We start from the raw sequence: 27571 nt of genomic DNA on the forward strand, positions 1-27571 counted from the left end.
GGAGGGTAGTTAGGTGTAAGGGATACAACCACCTATGCCATTCCACGCCACCAAGAGGTATCTAGCAAGGCACAATTGTGCTTGCTACTTTGGGAGCTAGCTTTTCTTTTGCTTTTTTTGTTCTCTCTTTTTTTTTTTAAGTTTTTTAATTTCTCTTTTTTTTTTTTGTTTTCTATAATGTTCTTTATTTAGATCATTTTGATTTCAGCTTATCAGTCTTAACCTTGCTATCTTAGTTTGATCAATAGTATTTCAATTTTAACCACATTGGGCCTGTTACCATCAATAATATCAAACATTGCGCCTGCTCATTAAATCCAATGGGCTTGTAGTGAAAAACCAAGAGAAAGCTTGGATTCTTGAAGCCCATAGAATATTTAATTGAATTTGCTAAAAAATAAAATAGAATAAAATAAACAAGATAAAGAGTAAAGTAACAAATAAAAAAAAAAGCCTGTAAACATTAATTATTTACAAAATAGTGTCTACAGTTGCCCCTCTTTACACATTCTTGAGATCAGGGATAGTGCAAAGATGTAGACACTATACTTGACCTGGCAATATAACTCCTCATTCGAGGCTTTACAACTTTAAAAGTAATTTGAAAAACAAACACCTCCTCATCTAAGGCTTATCAACTTTATAAACAATTTAGAAATTAACAACTCCTTATCTGAGGCTTAACAACTATAAAAACACTTTTAAAAATAAACAACTTATAGCTATTTTAATTAAAATGATTATCCCAAGGTTTTGGAGAATGATTGTTTAGGGCTTTTAGTAGTTTTCATTAGTCTTGATTGTTTGGTTCCTTGCCCATGATCGTTTGTGTCATCACTATTTACATAACTCATTCCCTTGTTGTTTCTTTTATATTCTCTCATTATATTGCTAAACCCCATTTCATTTTCTGATCAACTCTGATTCTCTTTCAAAGTAATGAAAATGTCTTTCTTAGCTTTATGTGCTTTTTACTGGGTATCATTCAAATTCTCATGACAAATGCAATGCACCCATATTTCCTCTATTTATGGAATGAAAATAAGAACAATAATTAAATAACTGGAGAAGAGGCTATTTCATTAAAAATATGGGAAGGTTAATAGTCACGCATGGTGACAAAAGCATTGCATAAAGGTGAGATTCAATTAAATTTAAAGAGGGGTACGGTTCTTTCGTAATGATTGCTCAAATAGACATGGATAGTGATCTAAGATTTTCTTTTGAAGTAGGCACAAGTGTCAATTCCTTTGTCTTTATTTGAACATTTCGGATCATACTTTCACCCCTTTCGTGTCAAGCCTTTGTAACTTTTCAATAGTTGATCCTCTATCATGCCTAGATTACCTTTTTAGGTTTTCGCCCAAGACATCTCTTTTTGGATCCAAGCCGCTTTTTCAAGTTTTCAACTCGAATCTCTCTTTTTTTTAGACATAGTATTTCTTGATAGCAGCAACATTTACTAGGTTTGAAAACTCCTTTCCATCCATTTTTGTTAAAATTAATGCTCTTTTTAAAAAAGCCTTCTTTACCATAAATGGTCCTTCTCAGTTTGGCACCCATTTTCCTCGAGGATTAGGCAGGTTTGGAAAGATTCTTTTCAATACCAACTCTCTTTCTTCGAATTGTCAAGCATTCACTTTCTTGCCATATGCTCTTATCATCCTCCTTTGATAAAATTGACCATTGCAAAACGCGGTTAGTCTTTTTTCCTCAATGAGATTCAATTGTTCATAGCGGGAATTGACCCATTCTTTTTTCTTTAGCTCTACTTCCTTAGGGACTCTCAAAGAAGGAATCTCTATCTCAATTAGTGATACTACTTTCATCCCATATACTAGTGAGAATGGGGAAGCTCCAGTATATGTTCGCATAGCTATATGATACATAAGCAATGTAAAGGGCAGCTTTACTGCCCTATTCATCTTTGGGTGATATGGTGCCGAATTGTGATGCTTGATCTTGAACTTAGCATAGATTTCATCAATGAACCATTGAGATTATTGGCTTTGTTTGTGATAATCATTTTTAAAAGTCCATATCGGCATATTATCTCCTTTTTGATGAACTTACATACTACTTTTTGAGTCACATTAGCATAATAGGTTGCTTCCACCCATTTTGTGAAATAATCAATTGCTACTAGAATGAATTGATGTCCATTTGAAGCCTTTGAAGTTATTAATCAAATTACATCCATTCCCCACATTGAAAAAGGCTATGGCGATGTCAGAACATGTAACTAGGATGAAAGAGTGTGGATTTTGACTACATATATCTGGAATTTGTGACATTTTAGAGTAAAATTTATGCAATCTGCTTCCAATTTAAACTAATAGTATCTTACTCTCATGATTTGCCTAGCCAACATATTCCCACTTGTGTGTGTTTCACAAATTCCTTCATAAACTTCCTCCACTATTCTCTGGCTTCAATCGAATCCACACACCTCAAAAACACTTGATCTCTGTTTCTCTTGTATAGAAAGTCTCCATCCAAGAAGAAACTCATTGCCAACTTTCTAATGATTTTTTTTATCATTTTTTGAAATCTACTTTTGGTACTGTAGGTATTTGAGCTATTGCACAATATCATGGTACCATGGTTTCCCATCTACTTCATTTTCCACACTTGAGCAGTGAGTTGGATATTCTCAGAGACTACCATAATGGGCTGAATTTTGACAACAGTACCCACTTTGAACATAGTTGCCAACGTGGCTAATGTACCAGCCAAGGTATGTTGACTCCATTAGTTTTTGATGATAATAAAACATTCCCATTTCATTTGTGTCTAATATTTCCATTTGAGTGTGCAAGATAAAATTTATATGCAAATAAATAATCAATCATTAAAATGATATATCAAAGAGCATAGAAATAAGGAAGCCATAATTGATCAACAAGATAGAAGCCCCCTTAGTCGATTAATGAAGAGTTAGTTAGCTAAGATTTAAATCAAAGTTTGGCGGGCTGAAGAGTGTTGAGAAATAGAACCAACTTAGTCGACCAAGGAATGAGTTAGTTAACTAAGTGTAAACTGCCTGAAGTGCCAGAAACTAGGAGCAGTAGACAGAGATGACTTAGTCGACTAAGATATCGGTTAGTCGACTAAGAGCATTCTGCCTGCAAGTTTGAATACTGCACTAAAAGATAAATTAATGGCTAGAACTAATCCCAAACTGTTTCCAATAGCCAGAAAACTGTCAAATTACCATCAGAGTTGTTTCTCCAAGTATAAAAGAGGGTTCCAATGGCTAGAAATATATAGAAGGCTTCCAAGAACACAAAAAGAGCTAAAAAACTAGTAAAAATCTCTCTGCACTTTACTGCACTCAACACCCATCTTTGTAGTTGTGTTTTGCACTTCACTTTATACCACTTAGATCAAGTCAGTGATCATAGGTACATATTTATTTCTCTTCTTCTTGTATACTTAGAGTGTGTGAGACACTCTAAGGGATTTATTCAAGCTCGGATTACTTGATTGAGTGTATAAGTTCTAACTTCGCCTTGAAAGTTAATTGTTGGGTTTTGATTGATCCCGTGAAAAGCCATTGTTGTAGGTTGTGGTTGAGCCTTTGAAAAAACACTTTGGATTTTGGTTGACCTCGTGAAAAACCATTGTGAAAGGTTGTGGTTGAGCCTTTGAAAAACCACTTTGGGTTTTGGTTGATCTTGGTAAAAACCATTGTGAAAGGTTTTGGCTAAGCCTAGTAAAAGCCATTGTAAAAGCTTGGTGAAAGCTTGTGAATTTCACCGGTTTATAGTGGATTAGTTTGGAAAATCCTTAGTTGGATAATCAAGGTGGTGGATGTAGGTCTTAGACCGAACCACTCTTAATTCTTGCACATTGTCTACTCAGTTTTTATTTTCATTACTTTTTAAATTAGTTCCTCATCTTGTCAAGAGCCAAAAAGTGCTATTCACCCCCCTTTAGCACATTTATTTGGGATCAAGAAGTGGCATCAGAGCTAGTTCCCTGTTCTTAAGGTCTAACACCCTCTAGGAGGATCTAAATGGCTCTCGAAAAATCTATAGTTGCTGAGAGACAATCAATAAATAGACCACCTCTATTTGATGGCTCTAATTATCCTTATTGGAGCACTAGGATGTCTATATATATTAGGGCCATTGATTATGAGATGTGGGATATTATAACTGATGGACCATACATTCCGTCTACTCTAAATGTAATGACAAATGAGATGATCCCAAAGCCAAGGTCTGAATGGACTGAGGTTGAACCTAAGAGAGTTCAAACAAATTTTAAGGCTATCAATACATTACATTATGCTCTCACTCCTACCGAGTTCAATAAAGTATCAAGCTATACAACAGCTAAACAAGTGAGGGATAAGCTTAGGATTATCCATGAAGGGACTTCTCAAGTCAAGAAGTCCAAGATAGCCCTCTTGACCCATAATTATAAAATGTTTAAGATGGAGCTTGGTGAAGATATCACCAGCATGTTAGATAGATTCACAAATATCATAAACAAACTTAGTCAGCTAGGCAAACCAATACCCGAGCATGAGATTGTTAAAAGACTTCTTAGAAGTCTACCAAAACATTGAAAGCCTAAAGTGACTACAATCCGATAAGCCAAGGACCTAAATGTTATTACTCTAGATAAGATTTGTGGTTCTCTCCTCACTCATGAGTTAAAACTCAAGGAAGAAGAAGAAAAAGATAGGAGTGAAGCAAAAGAGAAGAAAAAGAGCATTGCACTGAAAGCCAACATTCTTGAAGAAAAGTTGTAAGAACTATCCTGTGATGATGATGAAGAGTTCGTACTGGTTGCAAGAAAATTCATAAAGCTTATGGGAAGAAGAAACTAGAGATTGGCTAGAAGAGGGTTTAAAAAAAATCAAGGTTCTTCATGGAAAACCAAAAACAAATTTGACTTCAACGAAAAGGAGGAGCTGACCTACTTCAAATGCAAGAAGCTTCGACATTTTAAGTCCGAATGCCCATTGCTGAAGGATGAGACTTCAAAGAAAAACAAGAAATCAAAGAAGGCAATGGTGGTAGCTGCTTAGTCAGACAGTGACACTTTAAGTTTTGAAAGTGAGGAAGAAAAAGCTAAGGAATGAGCAAACCTGTGTTTGATGGCACAAGATGATGAATTCGAGGTATCCTCATCCCCCTGAAATATTTCTATTGATGATTTACAAGATGAATATGAGTGCCTTTATGATGAATTTGAAAAACTTTTTTCAAAATACAAGTCTTTAAAGAAAAGGACTGCATCACTTGAAAATGATTTGGAAAGATAAAAGAAGAGTTCAATTCTATTTTCGAGCAAAGAAATTTTCTACAAGTTGAGTTAGAACATTCAAAAACAAATTTTGAAGTTTTAAAAGTAGAGTTGGACAATAAATCTGAAGCTTTGCAAAAAACACTTGATGAAAACACAGCTCTTAAAAGTTTGAAAAATAAAACTTCAAAAAGAAATGTCTACTACAAGAAAAATTCTGCTAATGCATTGTCTAAATGCTATATTTGTGATAAAATTGACCATTTATCTTATGAATTTAGTAGAAAAAGAAATGTGCAGAAAATAAGAAAGATACGGGTTCTAAAAGGATCCTATATTGTTGCTAACAATCAAGGACCTATCAAGGTATGGGTACCTATAAAGAAAACCTGCAATGTTGTTTTGTTGGTTGAGCTGCACTTAATAGAGACATGTTCAAGAGCTCAACTTAAGAAGAAACAACCTTGGTATATGGACGGTGGTTGCTCACGGCACTTGACAGGAGATGAAATGTTATTTGCTCAGTTGAACAAAAGAAAGGGAGGTACCGTATCCTTTGGTGATGATTCAAAAGGTAGAATCTATGATATAGGAATGGTTGGTAAGAACTCCCAAACTCAAATTAGTCATGTGTTATTGGTTAAAAGCTTAAAACATAATTTGTTGAGCATTAGTCAATTATGTGATAAAGGATTTAAAGTATGCTTTGATTCAAATAAATGTGAAGTGATAGATATAAGCACAAATAAAGTTTCATTTATAAGAAGAAGATTAAAGAATATGTATGTTGTGTTTCTTGAAGATCTTGAAATAAATTATGAAATGTGTTTAGTAGCAAATGCTAAAAATGATAGCTGGTTATGGCATAGAAGGCTAGGACATGTGAGCATGCATACTATGTCAAAATTAATTAAGAAAAATCTAGTTGTTGGATTTCTGGATATAAAATTTGAAAATGACAAAATATGTGATGCTGCCAACTAGGAAAACAAGTTATAACATCTTTTAAGACTAAGAAGATTATGTCAACAACTAAACCTCTTGAATTACTGCACATTGATCTATTTGGTCTACTAAGTACAACTAGTTTAGGAGGAAAATCTTATGGATTTGTAATAGTTGATGACTACTCTAGGTATACTCGGGTTTATTTTCTTGCTCATAAGAATGATGTTTTACCAGCATTTGTAAATCATTGTAGGAAAGTTGAGAATGAAAAAGGACTAGCCATAGTTAGTATTAAGAGTGATAATGGAGGAGAATTTGAAAGTGATGAATTTGAGAAATTTTGTAACGAAAAGGGGTTGGATCATAAGTTTTCTACACCTAAAACACCCCAGCAAAATGGAGTTGTAGAAAGGAAAAATCAAACCTTGAAAGAAATGGCTAGAACTATGCTATGTGAAAATAACCTACCAAAATACTTTTGGGCAGAAGCTATTAACACAGCAGCTTAGGAGCCATGATATCAAAGACTCCATATGAACTTTACAAGGGTAGGAAACCAAATATTTTTCACCTTAGGAGTCTTGGATGTAAATGTTTTGTGTTAAACAATGGAAAACAGTCTTTAGGTAAGTTTGATGCAAAGAGTGATGAGGCAATATTTTTAGGATATGCATTAAACTCAAAGGCTTATAGAGTTTTCAATAAAAGAACTTTAATTGTTGAAGAATTAGTCCATGTAATTTTTGATGAGTCTAATGCCTTACAAAGGGAAATTCATGCTGATGATGATGATGTAGAAATCCTAGAAAAAAAATGGAAGAAATGAGCTTAGAAAACAATAAGAATAATGAAGAAAGCTCACCTAGAAGAGAAAATGAAACTCCACCTCTAGAAAATTTGCAAAAAACTGAAATTTAGCATAGTGATCTACCAAGGAGTTGGAGATATGCAAAAGATCACCCACAAGACCTAATCATAGGTGATATTTCACAAGGAGTTAAGACTAGAAGAGCAACAAGAGAGACTTGTGAGTTTTTAGCTTTCATATCTCAAATTGAGCCTAAAACATTTGAGGAAGCAAAAAAAAAAAGGAAAGCTGGATATTGGCCATGCAAGAGGAACTTGATCAATTCAAAAGAAACCGTGTATGGTTATTAGTCTTTAGGCCTTTAAACCACCCAATTGTTGGAACAAAATGGGTGTTTAGAAATAAAGTAGATGAGCAAGGAAATGTAGCTAGAAATAAAGCTAGGTTAGTAGCCCAAGGATACAACCAAGAGGAAGGAATTGACTATGATGAAACCTTTGCACCGGTTGCTAGGATTGTAGCCATAAGGTTGTTGCTTGCCTTTGCATGCTTTATGAATTTTAAATTGTACCAAATGGATGTAAAGAGTGCATTTTTAAATGGTTTCATTCAAGAGGTAGTGTATGTTGAACAACCACCAGGATTTGAAGACTCTGAAAAACTAGATCATGTTTTCAAACTCCATGAAGCCTTGTATGGATTGAAACAAGCTCCTAGAGCTTGGTATGAGATGCTTTCAAAATTTTTGGTTGAAAAAGGATATGTTAGGGGTAGCATCGATACTACATTGTTTATCAAAAGATATATAAATGATTTAATTGTTGTTCAAATTTATGTGGATGACATTGTTTTTGGTGCAACTAATGAGGCTTTATGCAAGAATTTTGCCAAAGTGATGTAGGGTGAATTTGAGATGAGCATGATGGGTGAGCTGAAGTACTTTCTTAGCCTTCAAATCAAACAAAGTGAGAAAGGAATCTTCATCAACCAAGAAAGATACACTCAAGATATGTTCAAAAAAGTTTGATATGCTGAAGCTAAAACCAATAAGCACACCAATGAGTCCATCCACCAAACTTGATGTTGATGAGAAAGGAAAAAGTATTGATCAAAAGCTCTATAGAGGTATGATCGGATCTTTACTCTACTTAACAGCAAGCAGACTAGATATTCAATTTAGTGTGTGTTTGTGTTCTACATTTCAGTTACAGCCTAAAGAATCACACTTAACTGCTATTAAGAGAATTTTTAGATACCTCGTAGAAACACAAACCTTAGGAATATGGTACTCTAGAGAATCATCATTTATTCTTGTAGGCTATTCGGATGTAGACTTTGCAGGAAGCAAAATCGATAGAAAAAGCACTAGTCGAACATGCCAATTTCTAAGAAGTATGCTAGTATCCTGGTCAAGTAAGAAACAAAATTCTGTAGCACTTTCAACAGCTGAAGTAGAGTATATTTCTTTAGGCAACTGTTGTGCACAAATTTTGTGGATCAAACATCAATTAAAGGATTATGGAATGACAATGCATAATGTTCCAATAATTGTGATAATATAAGTGCAATCAATATATCAAAAAATCCTGTGCAACATTCTAGGACTAAACACATTTAAATTAGGCACCATTTTGTTAGAGACCATGTTGTGAAGGGGGATGTTAAAATTGAGTTTGTGAATACTTTGCATCAATTAGCTGACATCTTTACCAAACCTCTAAATGAAGATAGATTTTGTGCGATTAGAAGAAATTTAGGAATGATTAATATGTAGGAGTTGTAGGTAAAATTTTTTACTCATACAAATAAAATAGAAGGCACTTAGTCGACTAAAGAAAATCTTAGTCAACTAAGAGCATTCTATTTCATTAAATAATAAGACTCAGTTAAGTTAAAGGTAGAAGGAATAAAATAATAAGAAGAAATTTCCTATCGGGAAATAAAATAGGAAAGAAAGATCGCTCAAGCCAGAAATAAATTTAGGAGGCCATTTTTGAATTTTGAAGGGGGAGTTACAAATTACACTTAAATAAGGGGAGTCAGACAGTCTTTTATTTGGAATTAAACTGCTCTCAACCCATTTTCTTTGCACTCTCAACATTTTCTCGCTGCTGAAACTGACTCCTGAAACTGAAACCCTCACCCCTTAACCATTCGAAACCCTATGTTGAAAATCTTCCAAACCAAATGGCTAAAACCTCTCAGAGCAAAGACATTATTGAGAAGAAGAAAGGTAAACGACCATTGGAAGAAAACATGCATGAAGAGATATAAAAGAAAAGGAAAAAGATTGTGTTGGGATCTGTGAGTGAAAAATTTAAGAAATCACAGAAGGAAAAGGAGATGAAAACAGAGAAGAAAAAAGAAAAGGGAAAAACATCAAAGAAAGGTAAATCTTTATCCTCTAAATTCATAAACAAAATCCATGAGGATAGGTTCCAGAAAATTGAAAATGCACCAATCACTTGTGAGAAATTTATCGCTTGGAACAGTTTTAATGAAGTGCCTGAATTTAAAGCAATTTAATCAGATTATTTTGAGGAGATGAAATTAAAATATTTTATTACTTTTAAGAATTGAGCTTATAGTGTAAGTTTGGTTAAGGAATTTAATTCTAGTATAGTAGTTGAGAAGGATGAATTAGAGGAGCTGGATGATTATCTTGAGGATGGCCTGAATGTATTTCTAAATGGGAAGGAATTTATTGTGACTGCTACTGGTTTGGGCAGTTTGCTTAAAATTGAATGTGAAGAAAGTGAGTTTGAATTTCCAGAAAACTATGATCCCTTATCCTTGTGGGAACCGATTACTGGAAAGAAAGAGAAATATTCTTCTGAAAGTAACACTAGTTTGATCACTAGTCCATAAATTAGAATATTGCATTATTTCATTGCTGCTAATGTTCATGAAATAGGGGAAAGCTTTAGCTATATTAGTCTGTAGGATCTTTGGCTAATGGAACATGCCTTCAATGGCAGTCCACTGAACCTAGGAAGATTTATGATTGAAAGAATGAAGGGAGCTTGTAGACTGGAAAAGATCAATCTGCCATACGGGAATATCATTACTGCATTGGTCCAGAAAAAGGGGATTTGGAGTTCAAGATATGCAATGGATTAGGTAAAGGGCAGGGATCAATCAATCTACCTCGGGAGTTTATTTAAGATGGGATACAAACTTGAAGGAGAAAAATATGTTAAAACTCTCAAAACAATTCCTGGAAAAGAACCTTCACTCGAGACTCAACCAGAGGCAACATCAACTTGATTCTCAAATGAAGTAATCTTTAATTTGCTAATGAGAATTGATGGGAAACTCACTTATCAAGGAGTAAGAATTCAAAAAATTGAAGAAAAGTTAACAGAAATTGAAAGCAAAATGAAGGAAAAAGAAAAAAGTGCCATCTGAACCAGCTACTGCAGACAGCTCTGCCATTCCTAGCTTGGCTCAAGCAGGATAAAAAGTTAAGGCACAAGCTGAAGGTCATGAACATGAGATGGAACAATCGAGAAAATCACCCTCACCTGAACCTCAGGGCAAGGATGAATCTTATCAAGGTACCGAGGTACTTGGATCACTTAATGAAAATCCTCTCTCTGAACCCCAACCTCAACCATCTCCTCCACACTCTGAAGAGGTGGCTAAGGGAAAAGCTTAGTAAACAGCATCTGCATCAGCTCCTACTGCAGAAAGGTAGTTAGGGAAAGCAAAAGAAAAAGTTGTTGAAGAACCACAGAAAAAGTCCAAACCATTAAGCATGTGCAAGAAAACAATGGCAACTAAAACAAAGTTCATTAAAAGGAAGAAATCATCCAGATTGGCTAATAAGGCCAATCCAGCACCAATCTCCTCTCTTCAACACCCTCTTAAGATTTATCCCCTGAACAATCCCTTGAGAAATCACCACCTCAACCAGAATCCTCTCCTCAACCCCTCAATGTCAAATACTACACTGATAATGAATCCTCTCCCTCATCCTCCTCTAAAGCTGATTAGGAATTGATGATGACAAAAAGGGGGAGAAGTATGGCAGGGAATTCAAGAGAAAATTTAGAGGAGATAGGAAGTAAAAACTATCTAGGGGCAGTTTAGGAACATTAACTATTAATTTGTGGGAATTTGCTGTTTGTGCCATGATTGGCAATTGAACACTTAAATTTAATCCTGTTGTTTATGCTTTTGTGTGAAATGGGATGCTAATATATTTATGCTATATGGTTGTTTATAATTAAATTTCTGATGATGTCTTACTATCTATGGTATTTTAACTGATGCTGATGAAAATCTGGTGTTGTACTGATATTGAGAAATGATGCTGATGATTGATTTCTGTCATGCTTTCATGAATGGAAAGTGTTTGTGAATACATATGGATGTTGAGTATATTATATCTGATGAATTATTAATGGCAAAGTCAAAATCTGGTAACAATACATTGTTGATAGACACTGTTGAAATGAAGATGAAAATCTGTCAACATTCACCTGCTGTAAATCACTTTATATCTCTGCATACATATATACTTTGAATGAATAATGTCATTTTCTATATGACATGAATAAAATTTGCTGAAATGAATAAGCCAAATATGCACACACAAAGGGAGAGCACACTTAGAGGGAGTAATCCCCATTTTTCTGCAGAATTGAAAATTAAAAAGACATTGTGCTATTAATCAAGGAATGTTTTGTCATCATCAAAAAAGGAGAGATTGTTGACTCCATTAGTTTTTGATGATAATAAAACATTCCCATTTCATTTGTGTCTAATATTTCTACTTGAGTGTGCAGGACAAAATTTATATGCAAATAAATAATCAATCATTAAAATGATATATCAAAGAGCATAGAAATAAGGAAGCTACAATTGATCAACAAGACAGAAACCCCTTAGTCGATTAATAAAGAGTTAGTTAGTTAAGATTTAAATCAAAGGTTGGCAGGCTGAAGAGTGTTGAGAAACAAAATCAACTTAGTCGACCAAGGAATGAGTTAGTCAACTAAGTGTACACTGCCTGAATTGCTAGAAACTGGGAGCGGAAGACAGAGACGACTTAGTAGGTTAGTCGACTAAGAGCATTTTGCCTGCAAGTTTGAATTCTGCACTAAAAAACAGATTAACTACTAGAACCAACCCCCAACTGTTTCCAACGGTCAGAAAACTATCAAATTGCCATCAGAATTGTTTCTCCAAGTATAAAAGAGGGTTCCAACAGCTAGAAATATATAGAAGGCTTCCAAGAACAAAAAAAAAGCTCAAAAACCAACAAAATCTCTCTGCACTTTACTACACTCAAAGCCCATCTTTGTAGTTGTATTTTGCACTTCACTTTGTACCACTTAGATCAAGTCAATGATCATAGGTATACATTTATTTCTCTTCTTCTTGTACACTTAGAGTGTGCAAGACACTCTAAGGGATTTATTTAAGCTTGGATTGCTTGATTGAGTGTATAGGTTCTAACCTAGTCTTGAAAATTTAGTTTTTGGGTTTTGGTTGATCTCGTGAAAAACTATTATTGTAGGTTGTGGTTGAGCCTTTGAAAAATCACTTTGGGTTTTGGTTGAGCCCTTGAAAAATCATTGTGAAAGGTTGTGGTTGAGCCTTTGAAAAACTACTTTGGATTTTGGTTGATCTCGGTAAAAACCATTGTGAAAGGTTTTAGCTAAGCCTAGTAAAAGCCATTGTAAAAACTTGGTGAAAGCTTGTGAATTTCACTAGTTTATAGTGGATTAGTTTGGAAAATCCTTGGTTGGATAATCAAGATAGTGGATGTAAGTCTTGGATCGAACCACTCTAAATTCTTGCCCATTGTCTACTCAGTTTTTTTTTCATTGATTTTTAAATTAGTTCATCATCTTGTCAAAAGCCAAAAAGTGCTATTCACCCCCCCTCTAGCACATTTATTTGGGACCAACAAGGTAAATGGGTGAAACAGATTTCATCAAAATTTTCAATCAACTTTTTAATATATTTTTAGTACTGGATTAGCTTTGAATCATGCGTTTCCTATTTTCTTAACAATTAGTATATAACCAAGGTAGAATCCTTATACACCCCTAATTTGCGAATCTTTTTCTTAATTGCAGCTTGTAGACCCATGACACTAGCCTCATATTCAGCCACATTATTAGTACAGTAGAAACTGAGTTTGGCTGTAATTAGATAATGGTCTCCCTTTGGAGATATCAATACTACCCTTATATCATGCCAAAAGCTTTCGAAGCTCCATTAATGAACATCCTCCAATTCTTTTCATCTACAGACTTTTCCTCATTTATCTAAAGTACTAACATCAAGTCTCTATCAGGAAACTCAAACTTCATTAGTTCATAATCATCCTCCACCTTTTTTGCCAAGAAGTCAGCAATCGCACTTCCTTTGATGGCTTTTCGAGTTACACATACAATATCATACTTGGATAACAAAACCTTCCATCTTGCCACTTTCCTTGATAAGGATGGCTTTTCAAAGATATATTTAATAGGATCCAATTTTGCTATGAGCCTGGTTGTATAATACAACGTATATTACCGAAGTCGATGCACTGTCTAAGCCAATGCATAACACCTCTTTTCCAATGGGAAATACTTGGACTCATAATCATTGAACTTTTGGCTCAAGTAATAAATGGCCTTTTCCTTCTTGCCTATCTCATTGTGCTGTCCCAACACATATATCATGGCTCATTTGTTTACTACTAGATACAAAATGAGAAGTTTTCCAACCATAGATGGTATTAATACTAAAAGACTTAAAAGGTATTCCTTAACCTTGTCAAAAGCAATCTAGCATTCTTCATTCCATGCCCTCGGATTGTGCTTGTAAAGAAGCTTGAAAATTGGGTCGAATTTAGAGGTGAGTTGTGATCTGAACTGTGCTATATAATTCAGCCTTCCCAGAAAAGCTCTAACTTCTTTTTGTGTTCTAGGAAAAGGTAAATTATGGATTGCTCGAAACTAGTCTAGATCAACCTTTGTTCCTTTTTCACTAACAATAAAGCCAAGTGGTTTCCTAGAAGTGGCACCGAAAATGCATTTTGTCAGATTTAGCCTAAGTTGAAATCTTCGTAGCCTTTCAAACAACTTTTCAAGATTAATCGCATGATCTTTCAATTTGCGAGCCTTCACAATCATATCATCCACATATACTTCAACTTCCTTGTGCATCATGTCATGGAAAAAAGTCACCATAGCCCGTTGATAAGTTGCACTAGCATTTTTCAAACCAAATGGTAACTCTTTATAACAAAAAGTTCCCCATATAGTTATGAAAGTGGTTTTTTCCTTGTTTTTCGGTGCCATTTCAATTTGGTTAGATCCTAAAAAGCCATCTATAAATGAAAACACAAAGTGGCGAATAGTGTTGTCAACAAGGGTATCAATGTGAGGTAAAAGAAAATTATATTTTGGATTTGCTCTATTTAAATGTCGATAATCCTCACACATTCAAACCTTTTCATCTTTTTTAGGTACTGGGACAATGATTGCAACCTATTTCAGATACTTTGAAATCTTGCATCGAATTTCTATTTTACCTTTTCCTTAATTTTTAATAGCATTTTAGGTTTCATTCTCTTCAACTTCTACTTAATTGGTTTACATTTTGGTTTCAAAGGTAGCTTATGAGCTACAACATCTGTGATAAGCCCTAGAATGTCTTGGTAAGACCATGCAAACACATCTACATATTCATGGAGAAGTTTTATTAACTTTTGTTTTTCAAATGGTGGTAATGTGGTACCAATTTTAACCTATTTCTTATTTTCTTCAGTTCCCAAGTTAATTATTTTTAAAGGTTCTTAATGTGGGACAATCTGTTTCTCCTCTTGCTCTACTAGCCTTAACAAGTCTGGGGATAAGTCATGATCCTCCACATTCTTCATATTGTCAAGTTCACTAACACATGTGCCTTTTTCAACATTGACCTCTAGACCACTATCACTACCATTTTTACATTCATTATTTGGAACCCTGGTAAATAGATGAAATTGAAGAATGTAGGACTATTGTATACATAAAAGATCATGGCAAGGAGAATAAAAAATGATAGGACTAAAAAGAAATATGAGAAATGCATTATGCATGTGATTTTATTAAAATGATGTATAATAAAAGCCCTTTATACATGAAAGATTTCCAATGCTCTTAGGCATAAGCATGGATGTTCAATTATAGATTACTTTAAAAAAGAGCCATAGGTGATTAGCAAACACAAGGTGTTCCAGCTGCTCAACTTCAATTAAGGTGGTCCAACATACGATGCAGGCATCCCTTCTCCATTTTCTAGTTGCTCTTCATCTTTTTCTGTAGTACATATTGAGAAGTCAGAGAATGAATCACTCAGAGCTTACACAAATACTTCATTCTTTTCAGTGAGTGCTCTCGAAACAATGTAACCTTTAGACTGAAATGTTTTATAAAGGTAGGGAAATGTCATTTCTTTAGTTTCTAATTCATATCCCTTAAAGCGAGTTAACCTTTTTTTCTTTCTTTCAACTATCGTATCATCTCTTTCCTTCCTTGTTGGCTTGTGTCTTAAAGCAAACATCTTTTTATTGTTGGCAGCTAGTATCGGCCTTTTAATTCCTTGCAATCTTTTTCCCAATCTTGCCCTAGCTCGACATTCTTTCCTTACTGTTTGGTTAATTGACATCTTAGTGGTTTTGGATAGCTTTAGGATGGGGAGCAATGCTCCTTCTCCTACATAAGTGGCATTGACAAATTCAAAGGATCGGAAAGAACATTTGAGCACTTCTTCAGCGGCTTTCATGAAAGGAGTATCCGTAGGTTTGCTTATGAGTAGATCTTCTTCCCCATTGTTGCACACAAGCCTTCCATCTAATATAAACTCAACCTGTTAATGGAGAAACGATGGTATAGTCCGGACCATATGAATCCATGGTCGTAGCATGTAATTGTAGGATAGGGCAATTTCCATGACTTGGAATTCTATAATAAAGGTACAAGGACCCACCTCTATGGGTATCTCAATATCTCCCACCACTCTTTTTCTTGTTCCATTGAAAACCTTCACAATTGTATGAATTTTCTTCGTATGGGACATATCGATCTGTAGACGGGTCAAAGTTCTTATAGGCATCACATTTAAGGATGAACCATTATCGAGTAGCACCTTTGCAACAGTACAACTTTTGCATTTGGTGGTGCTATGTAGGGCTTTGTAATTTTCCCAATCTCTAGAAGGGATTTCTTCATCATTGAAAAAGATGATGCTGCCCATAAAGATATTCCCCACAATATAGTCTAAGTTTTCCATTGATATGTCATGATCAACATATGCTTGATTCAAAATCCTCATTAATGAGTTCTTGTGTGGTTTGGAACTAAGGAGTAAAGACAATAGTGAGATATGAGCACGTAATTTGTTTAACTATTCAAGCACATTGTATTCACTATGATTAATAAATTTCAAGAATTCAACAACCTTTTTTTTTCATTACAGATGTTTTTGGATCATTTATTGATCCTTGAGATTGCGTCTTGTCTTCACTTATACTTTGTTTTTTTTTTTTTCTGAGATTATCCAAAACTTATAGCATATAACAGCATCCACTACGGGTAATTCCTTTGATACCAGTTATATTTACAAAACTGGCTTGAGGTGTACCTGCCTATTTTCCCATGTCAAAGACTTGTATGCTACAGTTATAATTTCAAGGGACAGCTTTGTCACTTTTGTAAAGGAAAGGTTTAAGGACTTTAATGGTAACCTTCGTCGGCATCTTGTCTTCAATGAGTTAGTTCTTTTCTTTAAAAAAAAAATAGTTAAAGACCTTATCTTAACTTGATAGGTCAAATTTTACATTAAGTTTTCCTCTATCACATTCACGGATGGCTTTGAAACTTCTACATATAATTCAATAAGTGATTCATCCATCATTTTTTGTATTTTTTCTAGTAATGGACTGTAATCTTGTATTTGATGCCCCACAAATCCCTTATGATACAAGCAATAAGGACCTTGGATTATTTTTGAACTATTCATGCAAGAATACTCTTAGCCAGACTTCAAGCATGTTGGCTTTCACTAAAGCTTCAAACACCTTTTCCATGGGTGTTTTTGCCTTTTAAACACCCTTTTTGATATACTTCTCCCTTTTTATAGTACTCACCCTAACTTTAGCATGACTTGGCAATGAATTGTCATTAACACCCTGCTCAGGCTTTTTCTCAAAATTTAAGAAACCCGCCTTAATCAAGCCTTGCACCTTCTGTTTGAAGGCCATGCAGTTCTCAATTGAGTGACCTTCAACTCTCTAATGATAATCACAATGAACGATAGCATCATACCATATTGGGAATGAGGGTTTTAATGGTTCTATGTATAAGGGTGCCACTACATGATTTGTGACTAGCTGTGTGAACAATTCTATGTACGATATTGCAATTAGGTCGAACTGCACTTCCTCTTACCTATTTCACCATCCTCTTGGTTCACTAGCGATATTGTTAAGAGATATTACAGGTTGTGTGGTTGAAGTTAAAATAGGTGTCGGAGTAGGTGGGCGAATATTCAAGAGATAAGGTGTTCTTTGAATAGAAGCATATGGGTAAGGGCTTGGTAAAGCATTTAGCATTAGCGGGTATCGGTATGATCCTTGGGAGGTATTGTTCATTGTTGGGTAATAGGGTCAAAAAGATATGGGTGATAAGGATTATAAACCCTATATTATGGCTATCCTAAAAAGATAGATTAAGTTTGTCCCTCTTTCTTCTTAAAAGTATTCCTTTCTTCTTACTTGTTGCCTTACCTCCTGCCATTTTACCTTACTTGATAGCGTTCGCGATCATTTCCCCTAAAATTACCATATTGGCAAAGTTTTTTGTAGCACTACCTACCAATATTTCATAATAGGGTGTTTGTAAGGTATTGACAAACATCACGTTGGTGTCCTTTTCAGTCAAAGGTGGTTGAACTTGAAAAGCCATATTCCTCCTCTTTTAGGCATATTCTTTGAAGCTTTCAATGGGTTTCTTCTCCATATTTTACTAAGAGAGACGATCAGGGGCCATCTCTACAACACATTTGTATTGAGCCATAAATGCCCTAGCAAGGTCTTTCCATGTATGGATCCGATTGACGTCTAATTAGACGTACCATTTTGCCTCGGGGCCCGTAAGGCTATCTTGGAAATAATGGATCAGAAGCTTGTCATTATTTGCATATGTAGCCATTCTCCTACAATACATGGTGATATGTGTAACCAAACATTTGGTGCCATCCTATTTTTCAAAGTAAAAAATTTTGAATTTTGGAGGAATAACCACATTCAATATAAGGCAAAGCTCTATTGCATCCATGGAGTAATACATGTCCATCCCTTCTACCATACATAACCTCTCTTCTAGTAGGTTTTACTTTTAACGAGTTTTGAGGTTATTTTTTAGTTCAGATAAGCCACACTTAAGTTTTCTTACTCTTTTGGATCATCCAATTTGGCACAGAGATGGGATCAGAAGGACTCATTCCCCCAATTAGCCTTGGTTGAATGCATGCTGGGGGTGGTCCCATAAGCATAGGCTTTCCAAAGAATGGATATAAGCTAGCTTGGAATGTGGGGACCTATATGTTCCTTATTTGCAGTGGAGAAATCCCTGTGGATATGCAGGCTCTGCATTGGTATACGATGGTTGTACTTTTTCTAGTATATTAGAACTTCCCATCGGTAGACATCGATTCCAAGATTTTAGCCAACTGACCCATTATCTCATTCTACTTCTTCTCGATTTTATCTATCATCTATGATTGTTCATTCCCCATGACCTTTAAGCGGAACCTTGTGTTGTATTTGTGAGGAATTCGGCTTTTTGGAATTTTGTTCTTACTTAGGCTAAAGATGACTGGTCCATGAAGGCACCTAACTCTGCTTCTAAACAACCCACCAAGCCTTCCCCAAAACACATCATTTACTATGCTCGGTATCATCCCAAATGAAGACATTTAAGCATTGCTTCCCTAGTGGAGTCGTCAAGTTGTCATAATGTGCAGGTCCATAAACTCAACCGCTTAGACATGGAAATTTAAGAGTTGCCACCAATCTTTTTTGTCTAGATGTGATTGGTTACCTACTAAGTTAGTTTTATTCGACAAGATCCTAAATTGATTTTAAGTCCATCTAAAGAATAAATTCTAGTTTGTGCATTTTAGAGTTGGGTTCGCAAGTACGATTACGCACGGAGAAGGATTAACACCCCTGTGGTGTTCGTTCTACAAACGGTACCATCTAATAATGTGTTATCATATTGGAGCTCTAATTTTTAATTTTATTCTTGTATCTCCTTAATCATTATTTAGTTATTTTATGAATGAATTAAAGTTTATTATTGCATCGTGCACATGATGCCATCATGAAATGCATGGCATAAACATCAATAAAATGTCAAATAAAAACCTTTTATTGAGATTGTTTTTCGAATTTACCTATCATATTGGTGGGATTCAGAGATAATTTCTCACATGGAGAATAATTTGAGAAAGCTCACCTTCGCAAGTTTATCGAGTTAATCTCATCATCAGGGCAGTTATTTTTAGGTAAAAAATAATTGTTTGATGAATACAAACCCTAATACGAGCAAAAGTCTTTTATTAAAAACATTCTCCGAGCGCTCCCATCATACTTGTGAGACTCGCAAAGTGTCTTTCCATCTAGGGAATTTTTTGAAAGAACTAGCCTTCGCAAGCTCCTTCGAAAAGTCCCATCATCGGGGCTTTGACTCACGCACACCAAATGTCTATATGCCATGATACTTCAATAATGCAATGATGGAGCTTGATGTGCATATAAATTTAAATATCTATTTTTAATCTTCCTTTATAGCTATTTTGTTAATTCTTTAAAATTTTTATCTTTATTTTATCTTTGTATGAACATATATCATAAATAAATATTTTATTATTATTATTTTTACCTAATTATTTTTTTTGAATTTAAGTATTTATCTATTTTACGATATATGTTTTCTTTTTTCCTAAATTTATTTCTTATAACCTAATACTTTATTTTATAACAATAATAATTATTTATATATACTTTTTACCTAATCTACTTTTTCGTAACTAAATTTGTTTTCTATTTTTCTTATTTACCTAACCTATTTTTGTGACTAAATATTTTTCATTTTTCTTCCCTAACCTATTTTTTTATGACAAAATATTTATTTTCATTTTTTTTACATTTTCTCTCATCTATCTAAATCTATATCTTTATAACTAAATGTTTTCCATTTTTCCTATTTAAATCTTTTTTTAACTCAATATTTATTTATTTTCAATATTTTACCTACCTAAGTCTATTATTATTATTATCATGAAATTTAAACATTTATTTTCTTTCCATAGCTATATTTAAACCTGTTCTTTTCGTAACTAAATATTTATTTGCCTTTTTTCTATTTATGGTTTTTTCTATTTTTTTCTTTTCTTAATCTTCCTATAACATTATATAATTTTTTTGTATTTTTTTGCATCATCCTATATTAATTAATCACATATTTTGCTCAATATATTTTCTAATAAAATAAACTAGGCCAACCAAATAGATCCACACAACAAAGAAAAAAAGCCTCACCTTGCTTGGGCTAGCGTTGGCCCAAGATGACTAGTTCATGAAGGCACCCAAATCTGCTCCTAAACAGCCCAGTGAGCCTTCCCCAAAACGCATTGTTTAATGTGCTTGATATCCTCCCAAACAACACCGTTTAAGCGTTGCTTCCTCCAAATGGAATGGTCCTAATAAAGTGGTGCTATTTTGACTCCCAAATTTCTATAAACCTAAGTATTTAAACCTTTTTTTCTTCATCTCTCTTCATTTTTATTTTTTTTGCTTTCTCTCTAACGGTAGCTTCTCTTCCTTATCTCTACCTAAATCCTTAATCCTCTTTTTCTACCTCCCTTTGCCATTCACCATCATTGTTAGCCTAGCCTCAAAACCCTTTATTTTTTTACTTCATCAAGAACCCTTTTTTTCTCCTTTGATCAGGTGAAAAAAAAAATAAGAAAGAGAACTGTTAAACCCTCAATCTTTCTAAACCCCGCAAAAATCCCAAAAGAAATTTCCCCATCGCACCTTTTCAATCACCTTTTCTATTTCTTTTTACTATTTCCTTTTTTGTGATATTTTTTGGTTTTTGAGTTTTTAATGTGGTTATGGTATCGCACCGGCTAGTAAAAAGAAAAAGCTAAGAGTTTTGTTGTTGATGCTAGGTTTCTTTTTTTATAGGAATCTTTAGGGTTTTTTTTTTTTGAAAGGGGCTCCCTTGATTTAGGAAAAAGCAACTCTTTATAGCTGTCCTCACGGGTGTTGGGGATGTAGCCACCTGTGCCATCCCCCAACACCAAGCGGTATCTTGCCAAATGTGGATTTCTCACATCTTGCAGGGGACAATTGTGCTTGCCAGGGTGTAAACGCACCTTATTGAACTGGGCATGGCCTTGTCTCCACTCCCAGTTGGCTTTTCTTTTGCTCTTTTTTGTAAATTTTTAGTTTCTCATTTTTATTTCATTTTGCAAAATGTTCTTTGTTTAGATCATTTTGCTTTTAGCTTATTAGTCTTAATCTTGTTTTCTTAGTTTGATCCTTTATATTTCAATTTTAACCACATTGGGCCTATTATCATCAATAATCTCAAACATTAGCCTTGCTCATTAAATCCAATGGGCTTTTAGTGAAAAACCAAGACAAAGCCTAGATTCCTAAAGCCCATTGAATATTTAATTGAATTTGCCTAAAAAAAAAGAATAAAAGAGCAAGATAAAGAGTAAAACAACAAATAAAAATAAAAGCATGTAAACATTAATTATTTTAAAAAATAATGTCTACAACATGTTTTCTTTTTACTTTTTCCACTTGCACGTTTTCTTGTACTTTGAATTTTTAATGTTCAAATTCATAGCCTGAGTTTAGTTTAGGATTTTTTTGTGTTTTTTTTTTTTTTGGTAACTTCAATCAATTTGTATGGATGCTTTAGTTTGTATGGGTTTAGAGTTACATGACAAAAAGCAACAAGATTATCCAAGCTTTAGCCCCCCCCCCCCCCCTTCCTCTCTCTCTCTCTCTCTCTATATATATATATATATATATATATATATTGAAGTGTTCCTGATTACTTGATTACTTGAAAGCATTTTATAATACAAATTTTGTTTTTCGTGTTTTGGTTTGAATTGCATTATCAATATTTTATCAATTTCTACTGAGTTTTAAGAATGATAGTTTGGTAAGCCATGGATTAGGCACGATAAGACAATTTTCCTTCCTGTAAGTCGAAAAGATATTGTTAGGTAATCCAATAAAAACCCTTTATGTAGGAAAATTAAATTTATAACAATAAGATGCTTCCATTTCTAAAGACCACCTATTCTTTTAGCTCAATATCCAACCAAACCCAATCAATCAATGAAGAAAATGCTCAATATGAAAATATTATTTAAGAAATAGATAATTATGAAATTGCAAGAGTTCTTCAAAATCAAATTTATAAGTCATCAACATTCCAAAATTTACATCTACATTCCTTTTGTGGATATTTGATTAAAACAAAAAAAAATGGAATACCCATTTAAAACCAATATGAAAATATCCAACTCTTGGATCATGAGACAATAGAAAAACTTAAACACCAAAAATATAATTATATTCATTTTGGATTAATACAAGTAGGAGGTAAACCGCTCACAAAAGAAGGATTGGATATTTCCATCCTTATAGCACTTAGAGATAAAAGGCATCTCCATTTCGATGATTTCTTGTTAGGAACAGTAGAAACAAGTTTATGTAGAGGGCTAATACACTTCAATTCCTTCTCTAATTTTATGGTGTCCTTGAAAGATAGGAATATCTTAAACTCCTTGACTCTCCAAATCCAAACGCATAATTACAAAATGATGCCTAGGTGTGAACCATTGACCTTAGTTTATAGATTATATTATAAGGCCATGTACTTAGAGATCAATTTCAAGGCTTTAATCCATAGTCCAAGAGGAGAAACTCTCGTAATTCATATAAACATGTCTAGGTCTCATACTATCACAACCCGGAACCTCCCTCGGGCCCATGACAATCGCCGCGACGTTTCGATTGATACTCATTACCCGGAATGCCAACCGAAACCCCACAAGACTTACATATCAGTTCCTTTCTTTTCCTGTAAGCAATTGTTGATAAACATTCCATTTTAAACAATTACCGGTCGTTTTCGGCTCAAATAAATCAAAAGATAAATTTTTAAAAGGATTTATAGACAAATATCACTATTCACAATATTGATTAAAATATAGCATTTTTATATAAAACAATATTTATAGAAACACGTGTAAGAAATCTTTTGTAACGTGTAAGTAAAACAAATTCATACATACAAAAATTTACAAAGTTATAATGTACAATAATGGTTACAATGACAAGTGGCCCAAAATACACCCAGTGTTGGTGCTGGAAACCTACTGTCTGTGTGGTAGAGATGTCAACTGGAGTCCTCGACAAAATAGGGTATCTACAAGCTACCACAGACTTGAAATGTTTGGAAAGGAGGTGGGTGAAATTTTGCAATTCCAATGAGTAAACAAACATTATTATAAATATATAAAGGCGAGTAACATGGAGGCAAGTTTAAACAACAAATCACAAACCATTTCATAATGTTTTCAATTTATTTCTTAAACCATAAAATATTTGTAATTTACCAAAACAGTTGTTAAGATTTATGTCTTTTATTAAAAATAAGGCTCAAGCCAAAACTAATCCTCGGGGATACCTTGGTAGAGGCATCTAACCGAGTCCGTCAAGGTTGTTATAACATTTACATGTGAAACACATTTTTATTTTTAAAACAAGTGGTTCCTTGGCGTTGGCCGAGTTACACATTCATGTGGGGGTTCGACATGAAGTGAGCTCTAATACTACCCCGAGAGTTACCCTTATTGCCTCTACAATCGGAGTAACTATATAACCGGGTTTACCGTGCCCCTCTAATAGGCAGTCCACGAAAACCCGTCACTATAGTGACTAACCCACCAATTTTAATAAAATTTCGACAGTATAACGTGGCTTTTATTTATTTATCCAGCTTGCATAGTAAAAACAGCTTACATAAATTTTCCAATGCACTTACAAAATATAGCCACATATACTCATATATCATAAGCCATTTATAGGAAAATATATAATTTTCAAGACAGTTAACAGCCTCCAATTACTCAATTTCATAATTAACACTATATATTTTTATTTGTCACATTTATTTCTAAAACATCAAAAATCTCCTTTTAATCTCATTTTCGTTTCATAAAATACATAAAGAGCATTTAAAAATAAACTCTAAATAATTTACAATAATAATAGGTTTACTCACCGTTTGTATAGATGAAATGCTTCCTAGGTGCCCCGATCACTGTTGGTTGGGTACGACTTCCTTGCCTTTACCAGAAGGCTCTCCTCCTAGACACATTGCAAAATTTACCCAATTTACCACATTGATGCTAAATCACTATATAATTGACTTAAATCTTATACTAATGCATGGTATGAAATGCAATAACCTAAAACGGCTTAAACGCGGTATTAACCTATTTTTGGCACTTTACCCGATAAATTGCTAACTCGCTCCATTTTAGCTCTAAATCATCCCATTCTCTCTCCAACATTTCTAACAATTAAATATCAGCTAATAACCTTCTAAAATCACCAAAATCATTTCACTTTTCTCCTTGGAAAATTCGGCCAAAAATGGGACATTAACTCGATAAATTTTTCACTTTATTTTTCTATCACATTTAACCATTTTTCTTCATTTTCTCTTCATTTCCCATAGAATAAAAATCAATTCATCATCATTGTACATCATTGAACATTCAGCCAAGAGTGGGTATTGTGAAAATTTCATGTTTTCTTGCCCAATTTAATTTCTATACACATTTAACTAACTAAAACTATCAATTTAACTAAAAATCAAAACCTAAAAATTTCAAAATTCCTCCCTTAGAATTTCGGCCAGCACATGGTGTTACTCTTTGATCTCTCTCCTCAAGCATGCTAAATGGAAATAAAGGCATAGGAAAGGTAGAAATCAAGATAAAATCGAAAAATCTTACCGTTAGACGCGTAAACAGACGAAATTCGCGATTTCCCCTTTGAATTTTTCTAGTTTCCCTTTGTTTTCTCTCTTTTCATCCTTTCCTCTCTATTTCCTCTCTTGTTCTCCCTTATGGCCGGCCATCACTTAAAATGGGGTTTAAAAGGCTGACTTTTCCTTTAAAATATTATAATATTATTTTATTCATTTTTTTTGTTTTATTAATTCCTTAAATTCTAGCCATCCATTTGTTTCCAAATTTTCACCTATACTTGTCCCACATATTCATAGCTTAGATAAAATTCTCAGACTTATCCAAAGTCTTGGTGGAGAATTTTTTAAATTTACACTTTTACCCCCATAAAAGTTAAAAATTACATTTTTACCCCAAAAACTGAAAAATTGCCCATAGACATATTTTTCATCCCTTATACTCATACCATTCTCCAATTTGTCAAATTTGATCTAAATTCTCTCAAAATCTCAAATTTTGTCCTCGAGTGGTAAAATTACGATTTTGCCCCTACACTCCAGAAATCACCAGAATTAAACTTTTTTACTTTCTATCATTAAATTATACTCCAAATAGTTAATCTTGGTAAAAAATTTCACTCCATGATCAAATTATTATCTTAGGTGGTAAAATGACGATTTTACCCCTAAACATCAAAATTTTCAATTTTACCCCTAATGAACCCTCGAATTCCGAACAATCATTTTTAGTCATTCCTTGACTATAAAATGTTAAATTTCATCCAACAATTCCTATTTGAACTAGTTCGAGGTTAAATCAACTCAAGTGTACCGTTAGGTATGATATCGGGTTGTCTATTTTTAGGTGCTTTCCTAGCATAATAACATGCTACTCAGTGCATGTATGTCATGACATGTGTTTATAGGGTTGGGTTTTACACATACTACCATACCAAGAACAATACACTGGTATGAAGTCCAACTCCCAAACAAAAAGAGACTTGAAAAAGTCATAACTCTTATTCTCATCTAAAACACAAAAATAAACTATGTAGCTCAATATAGAGGTGGGTCTGTAGAGTCAGTGTTTAACAAACCACCAAGAATGCCTCCAAAACAATCCATTGATTTAAGACAAGCCATTGCTTCTATTAAAAGTTTAAATATCCTAGGAGATGATTTGTCCACAACAACCCATAGAACGGACTTTAGGACAGCTAGAGCTTCTATTTCTTCAGTACCATCCACCATTAGGACAGATTTACAAGGGATGGATAATTCCTCAAATATACCTCAACCAATATACAATAGACAAGAACCTAGCCCAACCAACTCACCTAAAATGTCTTTAACATATTCATCAATGACCTATCATCCAAACATAACTACAATTGGTGAAGAAATTTTTGAAATTTTTGTACTAGAAAAAGAGTTTAAAATCAATAAAGAATGGTGTAGAAAGCATTTCTACTCTGAGAAAAATAAACAAAAAAGAAAAAAATTATTTAAAAACTTATAAAAATGAAAAAGATCAAATCCTACAAAAATATAACAATTTCATGGAAAATCAAAAGATTCTAATAAAATTCTTTACATGGATTGAAGAATATTACTTAAGATCAATAAACATTATAAAAAACATAGTCAAATGGCCAACAAATAGAGGAGAAATTGAATCTCAACATCTTTTTTTGATAGAAGTCCAATATTCCTACAAAAATATAAGAATCAAAGTAACTCCTTTAAGGATGAGGTCTTCAGACTTAAAAGAACAAGTTTTTTCAAAAGACATAAAAATGATAGTTGATTAAAACAATTATACATATCTAATTCTTCATACCATTGCAAAACAACTAGAGCATATAGAAACGTTAATTGAAACTAAACCAAAATTTACCCAAACATAGCCAATAAACAAAGAAACTGTTAAGACTAAAGAAACAATTTTCAAATATTTTGAAATATCAAACAAAATTTCATCAACCGCACCCAAATCAATTTTTGAGGGAAATTCGAAATATGATTGATGCCCTAGAAAGCTAAACCTCAAGAATGATAGCCCTTGATACCCCTTTACAACAAAGCCATTCAACAAACATAATAAAACCAACAAATAGATTTAGAAGATACAGATGCCCAACAGATTAACAAAATGATTTGAAGAGAAAAAAAAAAAACCTTATTATCCAAAGATCACGGCACCTGATTTGAACATAGAAGAAAAACTCATTTTTCAAAATAAGTAAAATGCCAACATAATTTATTAATGAAATATTGATGAAATGTTTGAATACAATATCCTCAATAACCTTCAACAAATGACAATGATATCCAATGTTTACAAAACCCAAAATCAAATGGGTCTTATTATATTTCATTCAATAACAAACCTTTTAGTTATCAATAAAAAACTACAAAAAAAAAAAAAAAAAAAGTGAAAAACGCTCTCAACTTCTCCAACTTTCCCCCCCTTCCCCACCACCACGGGATG

The 27571-nt window shown here is 33.7% G+C and overlaps 1 long non-coding RNA gene across 1 annotated transcript; it reads right to left on the reverse strand.

Moving 5' to 3' along the window:
* Positions 1-23079: 23079 nt before the first annotated feature.
* On the reverse strand, positions 23080-25247 carry LOC148764585 (uncharacterized). The gene is made up of 3 exons (XR_016025152.1): positions 25127-25247; positions 24388-24473; positions 23080-23181 (listed from the first exon to the last, which is right to left on the reverse strand). It is a non-coding gene; the product is annotated as an uncharacterized LOC148764585 (long non-coding RNA).
* Between the last annotated feature and the right edge of the window lie 2324 nt (positions 25248-27571).

This window comes from Theobroma cacao, chromosome 1 (assembly GCF_053813885.1).
Source record: "Theobroma cacao isolate CCN51 chromosome 1, ASM5381388v1, whole genome shotgun sequence".
In the NCBI taxonomy this organism is placed as follows: Eukaryota; Viridiplantae; Streptophyta; class Magnoliopsida; order Malvales; family Malvaceae; genus Theobroma; species Theobroma cacao.